The sequence below is a fragment of the Boleophthalmus pectinirostris genome, unplaced genomic scaffold (assembly GCF_026225935.1).
Source record: "Boleophthalmus pectinirostris isolate CB_2022bp ecotype Guang Dong unplaced genomic scaffold, ASM2622593v1 HiC_scaffold_17, whole genome shotgun sequence".
Taxonomy (NCBI): domain Eukaryota; kingdom Metazoa; phylum Chordata; class Actinopteri; order Gobiiformes; family Gobiidae; genus Boleophthalmus; species Boleophthalmus pectinirostris.
In genome coordinates, this window is record NW_026571115.1 from 15151102 (window position 1) to 15160846 (window position 9745).

Sequence of the window (9745 nt, forward strand, 5' to 3'; positions counted from 1 at the left end):
TCTCGTGTCCGGGCTGCCATCGCTCATTAAAATATGCCATTACCCGTGAAGTGCTTAATCTTTATGAAAGAGGGGATGCGGAAGTCAGGCTGTGAACGCCTCTGACACAAAAGAGAGGGATTGTAGCTTTGTTGTTGTGAGCGTAATCCAAAAACACTGTTATAATGTGGGTTTATTTGTTTGTTTGTTAGGGCAAATCTGTAATCCTGACACAATCTGTTAATTTTGTTTTAATTTGCAGACTGGCTTTTGTCTCTAGTGGGTTTTTTTCATTACCGTCAATACAATATAATTTCTATTCGCCCTTTGCTGTGACTTAAAGGTGTACTGTGTAACTTTTCTGGTGAAGGGGCGGACCCATCCAATTTGTCTGGGATGTTCCACGGTATAGGATTAAACAAATATATCTTGTATTTATTCAATTACAGATGTTTTATTTCTCAAAACGATGGCAAAGCATTCATTATTTCTGTGAACGAGTCCGCTTCTCCACAGATCTGACTTGTAAATTGGGGATGTGGCGTGCTTGTGTCCATGGAGATAGTTTAATTAACGGCCATACTGTCTAATATTTCAGGAAAAAACAATACATCTGCCTCCTGACTTCCAAGCTAAACTATAAAGATTTCAAGTCAGATGCCCTGGAACCATTTCTAGACTAGCATTTGGATCATATGAGCCTATAATATAAAGCAACAAACCTTGAATGATTTGCACATTTTTGGTTTAGTTTGCCAATAATTTCATCATCAACCTCACATATTGTGCTACTCCCAAGCCTGGATAAATGAACAGCGCCATCTGGTGTCACACTTGTTCCTAAATTGTACTAAAACCTTATGGCTAAAGGGGTTGGTGCAGGCCTCAGCGATAGTAGATTGATTCCAGTTCTAACAGTACACTGAATGCCTCTCCCCGCTCTTCAACCCCATTTAATGCTGTTTTCTGAACTGTCCAGCAAAGCACAGGAGGAGCAGGAGGGTTTTATTTTTTGTTGGTTAATTTGTGTTTTTGTTTTCAGTGTTAAGTGTTAAAATCTATAAAAAAAAAAACAAACAAAAAAAAACATGTAGACAATCAAAAAAAAAGCAAAAAAAAAAACAAAAAAACAGCCATATTCCTAAATCAGTCTATATGTATTTGCATACTATGTCAGAAGAAAACCCATACTAGAATACCATACACAATATTTTGCATATGCTGCTTGGGTGTAGGACGGTTTCATTAAAAACAAAAAACAAATAAAACATTTAAATAAATATATAAATAAATCAATAAATAAAGCATATTCTTAACTCAATCTATACCTCTTATATCTCTGTGCAGACAATGAGAGCTGAAAACCCAAACCAAAATTTGATTCACAATATTTTTCTCATGCTGTTTTGGTTAAATGGTTTATAATGTATAGCTTATTAATAAGCTGTGGTAGCCCCAGCCTGATAGCCTGCATACATCGAAATGGTCTCTTCTAATTGTGTGTGTCGTGTGCTTCCAGTGGCTGCCAGCGCCTCTGCCACTAGCCTGTAATTATGATCCTCGTGGTAATTTTATCAGGCTCATTAGCTCTGATGAGTAAACGAGAAGCGTGCCTCTAATTTATTGGCCATCCAGACGGAGACTTAATTCTCATCAGAGAGATCATAATATTTGTATAGAGACGGGCTGATTTACAGTGAGCGCTACAGGGCTCACACTCAAGGTGAGACTCTGCGACTTAAAAAACACTAATTACAATCACAAGTCTACGCGGATAATTGGGCTGGAATTATTTTTAGACCTGCCATAGAGTGACGATTTGAGTCTTATTAAAATGTATGACTGTTATTACGGCTGCTATTACTGTTACCGTTACTATTGCTATTACTATTACTGTTACTATTACTATTACTATTACTGTTACTATTACTATTATTGTTACTATTTAATTAAAACAAGTATTGAGATGTCCAGGTATAAAACACCATCAAACACCTACCAAGCTCTTAGGAATTACTATTACTATGTCTATTACTATTAGGTTTACTTGTATTACAGAGTTACTGTACCCTGTGAAATCATTAATATAGCAATACTGCTGTATATGCTCGTAAGAGTTACAAGTGTCTAGGTCAAAGGTCAAATACAGGTGACACAACAAGGTGAGAGTCTATGACTTAAAAAACAACAATTACAATCACAAGTTTGCGCGGATAATTTGGCTGGAAATATTTTTAGGCCTGCCACAAAGTGATGATTTTGAGTCTTATTAATGTATGTGACTGTTATTAACTCTGCTGTTACTATTACAGTGTCTATTACTACTGTAACTATTACTATTACGTTTACTGTTTCTATTACTGTTACTGTTACATGCATTACAGACTTATTATTCACCCTCATTCAATCAGTTGAGGGTGAATAGTGATTCACTGATTGAATGATTGACTATTCAAACTGTCATAACATTAACATAACAGAACTACTATTATTACATATGTTCTTAACTGTTACAACTGTCTAGGTCAAAGGTCAAACACATTTTTGTATTTCTTTTACTCCAAGATTTTTTCTTAATGGATCTTCAGACGCATTTATAAGCTATTTTATTTAGACTTTATATTGTTTCTAGCACTAATTATAAAGTATGACCTTCAACTCTGTAACACTCCCTCGAGGTATGTCAGTTGATTTCTTTGCTTCTATCACTACAAACATTTTTACTCAATATTTGAGTCCACTAATAGAAAGTATGTGTTACTTCCATACTGTTAATACTTCGACTTCAGCCTCTGCTACTGCTGTTTTGACTTGTAGTACTTCTGAACCCAGGACTGTCTTGCTGTGAGGTGACATTTGAGCAGCTGCTTCCACTTCTTTGATAACCCTTAACTGCCTATAAAACCTATTACTGTTTACAATAGTGTGCAACCAGTAGTGTTATTTCTGCTACTACTCTGATTTGTACTACTCCTTTGTGCCAGTTCCAAGCCTGGATAAAAACCCTATGGCATACAGTCCAAATTTCCTAGTATATTTTGTGTGTAAATAGTTATTTTTGCATGGAATCTTGTGAGTACAGGTTGGGTCAGATACATAGAGACACTTAATAGTTTTGAGAGCTTTTGTCCCGCCCTCTTTTTAGTCGAGGAATGAATTGGCAGGATATGTCTTAGTCAACCAAGAATTTCTTTACTTATTTACAGCCCTAGTTGTAGTATTTGTGCTTTTTCTGCGAAGTGAGATTTGACTTTAAAAAACTTCAACCCGTATTATGCCTATATTACTTCTTTGTGCCAGTTCCAAGCCTGGATAAACAGACAGTCTCAAATCTACACAGAATCAGTACGAAAGGTCAACATTGTAATTTTTTCTCTGTATTTTTTGCCTGTTTAAAGATAAAACAACTAAAATATGGAAATCACTTAGTTCAGCTCCAAATGTGGAAACCCAAAAGCAGTATCACTTTTCTTAACACATCTTCTCAATTGTTTTTATCCTACAACAACGATATCTGGTGTTACACAAAATTAGATTCTCAGTTTATGCACAAAAAAATAGAAAACAAACCCAAATTGCATTGTTTTGTTCCCAATTCAATAGAGATGATCCATTTTGTGTGACAGAGAATGTGTTAGCGGGAGTAAAAGTAAATACGCTCCCGATTTCCACTGTGTAGAAATTTGCATTGAGCAGAAATTATGCATGGCGTCGTGGTGGAAATGTACTGTATAAAGTGCATGACTGGTAGACTTGACAAGAGCGGTTTTCATCCATCTCAAATGAATAATTTTCACTTGCCTTAAACATCCTTAATCCTTGCGTGTTATCAGCTAGCATGCAGGATTTCACCAGACTTTTTCTCAGTAACTTCCATCCGACTTGGCTACCACAAGCTCTCAAATATAGGCCCGAGCTCTTATCCGTCGACTGCTAGGTTTTGTGGATCAGTGAAATTCCTTCAAAATACAATATATACATAACGCTAGTCTTAATAGATAGCAAAATGTCTCACTCCAGTCTCCAATGTGCTGCCTCCCAGGTCGAATCCGTGCTCTGTATTTTAGCTCTAAATTCACACTGGCAAGGCGCTCCCAGGATGGTGTCGGAAAACCTATTTGCTCCTGTGGCCCTTTGTCCCCCATTTCAAATTTCAGTGACAGGCCTTTCCGTGCTGCTATAACACGCTTCGGAAACTCATCTGGATGTCCCTAAATGACTCATTTACACCTGAGCTTTTGGATTTATGGCGTATTTTGGGGGTGAACTTTTCAAACAGGGATGGGGGTATCGTAACATGACACCGCACATCCCCCAGCTGCCTGCCCCAAACTGGATAATTAAAAAAATATTGAAATGATAAGGCTGGTAAATTTGTCTGTCAAATTTGACTTTTAAATCCCCTTAGACATTCCCAGTCTTTATTTTATTATTTTAATACCCAACCTTTTGCAGAGTCCTGTGACATTCATGGACTAAAATATTATTATTGTTTCAAGCTTTATTTTCCTCTCTTCAGCTTTAGCCGTCCAAAACCAACACACTAACTTTGCAAGTCGGATTCATACATTCTGCTCATAAAATACATTTTTGGTTGATAGTAATTAAATAATGCTCTAATAAAATTTACTTTGAATTGCAGACAATGTTCTAACCAACAAAACGTAAATTACATTCTTTACTTTTTACATGCCATCTTCTGTTCCTTTTTTGTGCAATTACTTAAAGCAGACCTATTATGCAACTCAAGTTTTTAGAGCTTTTAACCATGTTATGCTTTTCATTTACCAACTTGAAGATGTATTTGGAGTGATTAGTTGTTTTGTTTGAGCAATCTTTAATCACTTTTTTTCAATTATATATATTGGCAATCAACCCCCGTTTTCAGCACCACCACCATACGCCCACTACTCTCTGTTTACTTTGTTCTTCAATTTTATTTTCTTAATTGGTAATATGTGTAGGATTCAGCAGCATCACTCTTTTTTGGTAGAAATCAAAAATAATCTGCTACGCACTAGTGTGATGTGCAGTTATCCATAGGAGAAGCCGTCTTTTTGTTGTGATGACATTTACGACGACATCAGCTCCCATTGGACAACGCAGTTTTCTAACGCAGAAGTCAGCACACTCATTTCTTTTACTCAGCCATTTTAGATGAATCTTGCGATTTAGAATGTGCAAATTATAACATAATGATCCATGGGTATCATATATTATAACTATATAGCAGGCTCAAGCATAATATGTGTTCTTTAAACTTAATTGTGCGATTTTAAGTTCAAGTTTATGTTCATTCAATTCTGAGTAAATGTAGCACTTTATAGTAACAGTAAGGTTATTCATCTATGCAATAACCCCACAAATGCATAAAGTTCAAATATTTCTGCTCCTTTTGTCCATTTGTCCCTTTGACTCCACACACTGCTCTGTTCATTAGAGTTAAAAGCTCCCAGATCCCCCACTGCGCAGTCACAGCCCTCTACTTCTCACCGCAAACTCACTCCAAATCCTTTTAATTTATGCGCTGTAACATGTTTTCTCAAAGCCGTTGACAATAAACAATTAATTGGTGTTTATGTTGCTAATCCGCATGATAGCCGCTAATACGAGGGGGTTACCTGGCCATTTTTCAATATCCACTTTCACATAAGCTCCATTTTGGTGATAAGAATATTAACCTCATCAATTTCAGGTAAGTTTCTGTGCTTGAACATCTTGTCTCACAGACCTACGTGTTAGCAGAAGTCTCAGCCCTGGCATTTAGTGACATTTTAAGCCTTTTAACAGAATCCAGACAGGGATTTGCTGTTTCCACCAAAGGAAAATAATTTATATCCGACATTCTGGGGAAACTGTGGGTAGAGGGATTAAATACAGCGCGAGAGAGATTTGTATGTGGTGCAAGTAAAACAATATTGTGACTCGGGTTAATACATTTTACACCAAACGCCTTCACGCTCTTTCAGGAGAAGTTGGGATTTGTAGCTCATTTCAGGGAAGTTGGCTTTGATGGTTTAGAGTTAAATTTAACATGTGTAGGCACCAGGCAATACTTCATACATGTATTACTCAGGTAGGAACTCAGTGGTAAAAAACTGTGGATTCGAGATGCTTTAATTGCAGCTTTGATTACTGTGAATACTGTGTGGAATTAGTAAATGTGAAAAAATAAAATAAAAAACATAGAAAATACAGTAGGTCTGTCTGAAAGTACAATTATTCAACTAATAATAGCTAGGTTTGGAAAAATGTCGTCACACAGAACACTCACACAGGCAAAACAAGTGAAGAGTCTTGCCCAAGAACACAATAGAAGCATGCAGTCTTGTGGTTATAGGGGAACTATAGCCACTTCTGGTACCACTATCACTAACACAAATAGTGCTCTAGTTTAATACTTATATTTCTACTTAAATTGAATGTTATAACTACTGCTCCATACAGTCTATGAGTATTGCTTCAAACTGGTCTATCTTTATTCAATTACAGAGGTTTCTGTTGCAAAGAATAAATGAAAATTATTGTGTTTGGGGTAGCCTCTCCATAGATCTGACCTATAGCTGTTGATGTCACCTACTTATATTCATGAACCTATGTTTGCTGCCATACTCTGGAACACTGCAGGCAAAGTACGGGCAACAGGTAACAGATCCTCCACCAGACACTAGTGTAGATGCTGTTTTGTAACTTTCATAATCAAGGTCAAAATGAATCTACATGAGATTCTTAGAAAGAAACTCTATTTTTACACGTTCTGTTAGCTACATTAATATAAATACTCAGTTACTTTGTGGCTCTGTGTCGGTCAAGTACCTCCTTTTGTCCCAAAGATGTATGCTATAGTGTTCAGCCCCTTTTGAGCGATAATGAGTATAAAAAACAGAGTGAATGACAGTCAGTGGCCAACACAAAAGCTTTTCTTCATGTTGGATGGGTTTGTCTCTCTCTCCTCCTCTCCCCCTCTCCCTCCATCCCTCCCTCCCTCCTTCCTCCGGACCGTCCACTTTGATGCGCTGCCTCTCTTATCTGGCGCGTGGCAAGGTTAATGAAGTGGTGGCACTTTTGGAAGTCGAAATGGGATGAGGAGCGCAGACCAGAGGAAGCCCGCGCACATGAAACAGCCAGGCTCTTAGTGGCTGTAAGTGGCAATTTTGGAGAATTACATAGACAATAAGAAAAGAGGCTTGTCATCCCCTTTAAACACAACAGCAGTCCGATTCGGGGCGGGCTGATTGGATCTCTTTCAGCGCGCCTCATGTTAAAATTACATTAGCATTTACTCCGCACTTGTCCAATGATCTTATGCCTGTCACTCTTATAGTTTGAAGATGTTTGGTACAAGAGGAGACATAAAACCTGGGCTTGCATGAGATGTTTTTGCTTCCATGTCAGCTCAGGCTTATTTGAATCAGCTTATACTGCAGTGAAATACACAAGTCACTGATTGACAAAAGCTTAGTAACTATAATGTACTGTATTACAAAATTCACACTAATTCACCCATATGTTTTGTTTGATCCTGTTAGGTGTTGCAGATTTGTGGAGCCATATATCCACAACTTTGGACCTTAAGAGGGGAAAGTGAAGTTATAGACCCAACTACTTTATTTAGAATCACAAATTCACCCAGTTAGACCTTCCACAATAAATACTACTTGGATTTTTCTTTCAATGCATGACAGATGGGACTTTAACTTTTTCTGGAGTCAATATTTATTGTGGGTATCTTTTCTTTGTGCTATTTGGAATTTTTTCTTTATTTTCTATATATATTTTTTGCAATATGATGAGATTTGAGCCATAGAGGGCTGAATTAGGGCTGCTATTTCAATATTGTAACAGACAATATTTTACATTTAGAGCAGTTTTTGGGGATCATTCTGCTTTATGATTTGGTATCATCTGTATTTACTTTCACACTTCAAACATTTTTATTGTGATTGACCTACTAACTACTTATCTTGTCTTGAAATTGGGATCCAACCTGCAACCTGAGTCCTCTGTAGCCATTTATACCAAGCATGTAGCATATAAATCAATATATGCTAAATCAAAACATGGCTGATTTGCACTTTATTGTGTAATACTCATGTAATTATAGTATACAGAAACACAAATATTGGAAATTGCATTGACATTAGTACAGGTATGTTAGGTCAAAAATTGAGCATGTACATCCCTTGTACAAAAGAGTGAAAGAATGATTTGAAACAGTTGTTCAGAGTGCCTATGCCCTAATTGAAAAATACTGGTGCCAAGTTTCTGTATACAAGGGTTATCATAATTCATTTTCCATTCAAATTCTGTATCCTGCCTCTTTAAGTGAAATCTAGTTTATGTGTACTAAGTGTTTTGAAAATTGTGTTGTTGGCTCAGACTTAAACAAAGGCCAATTCTGGAGTCACTAATATAAATATAATAACAACTGATGTACCACTAATGCCCTGTATTCCTTTAGCTTTTTGGTTTTAATATTGCAATTCCCACTGCATCTATAAGAACTAATAGGTAAACAGTCCTGAATGGGAGAAATGAAGCAGGTCTACATGCCAATGAATTAGCATATAGATGAGTTCATCTCATACAAATAGTGCTCTTTTGCCCAGAACTCCCTGTGCTGCGGAGATCATGTATGTAAAGTGTGCAAGCAGGAAATGTAAATTAATCCATTTCAATCATCACTCACTCAATCTAATGCATGGCCCCCTGTTCTAGTTTGTCCCTGGCTGCTCCATGTCCAGAAATATGGAGAGATCGGTCAACTGTTTTTCCCCAAAGTGCCTTAATTGTTTCATTGTTTGATTAGCAAAAGAATTCAGATGAAGCTACGATTAATTAGCTTTTAAAACGGTTACCAAAACACATTTTAAAATATCTTCTTTATTCTATTTTTATGTATAACGTTGATCATTTTGAGCACATCGATAACAAAATCAACAAAGACATGACATAAAATAAAACTACCACACATACAAACAGACAAAAAATAATAAAAGAAAAATAATGAAAGACTCTTTTAAATATAATAAAATAAAAAAATAAATTGGAAAAAAATTGATTGGACTGGGGGGATTACAGAGTTTTTCTATACAATGTTCATTTTAGGACATTTTAGGATTATCACATCGTATTTACAACCCTGCTTTTACTTTTTGGGCATCCTCACATCTTCATGATTCTATGTAAGCACGTTGTTGTCAAAAAACAGTGGCATTGACCGTATGTGTCTCGTTTGATCCTCATTATTGTAATTCCATAAACAAACAGCATCTATTTGTTCCATAGCTTGTGCTGTGCTAATATGCTAAAAGAAGCTTATGGAATTGGGTCAGCTAATTAAGCAATTAGCTCACTGCCGCTCTCTGGTCAGGCTAACGCTAATCTACAGCATTGTGAGCTCAGATCTGCCAAAAAGCTAGCACGTTCTTGTGAGTGCCTCTGCCATATCCGCCTAACAAAGGATCATGTCTGAATCCATCTCTCCCCGCGGCGGAGAGCTCAGGGCTTGTCTTGTGGCGTAATACTCACGTTTCCCATGCAAATCCCTGGAGTGAATAGGTTGTTTATTGTCTAGTTAATATATTGAGACATTTGTGTAGTGCTGCTGGAGTGTTTGCTAGCTACATTCGTGCCGATGTTAACACACGTGAAATCCCAGACAGATTAGAGGGAGATAGAGCTAAAGCTACAGCCAATGTTGGTGGTTTATGGCAGGAGCAGCTACGTGGCGTCTTAGAGAGAGAGTTTGACGAGGCTGGAGTTT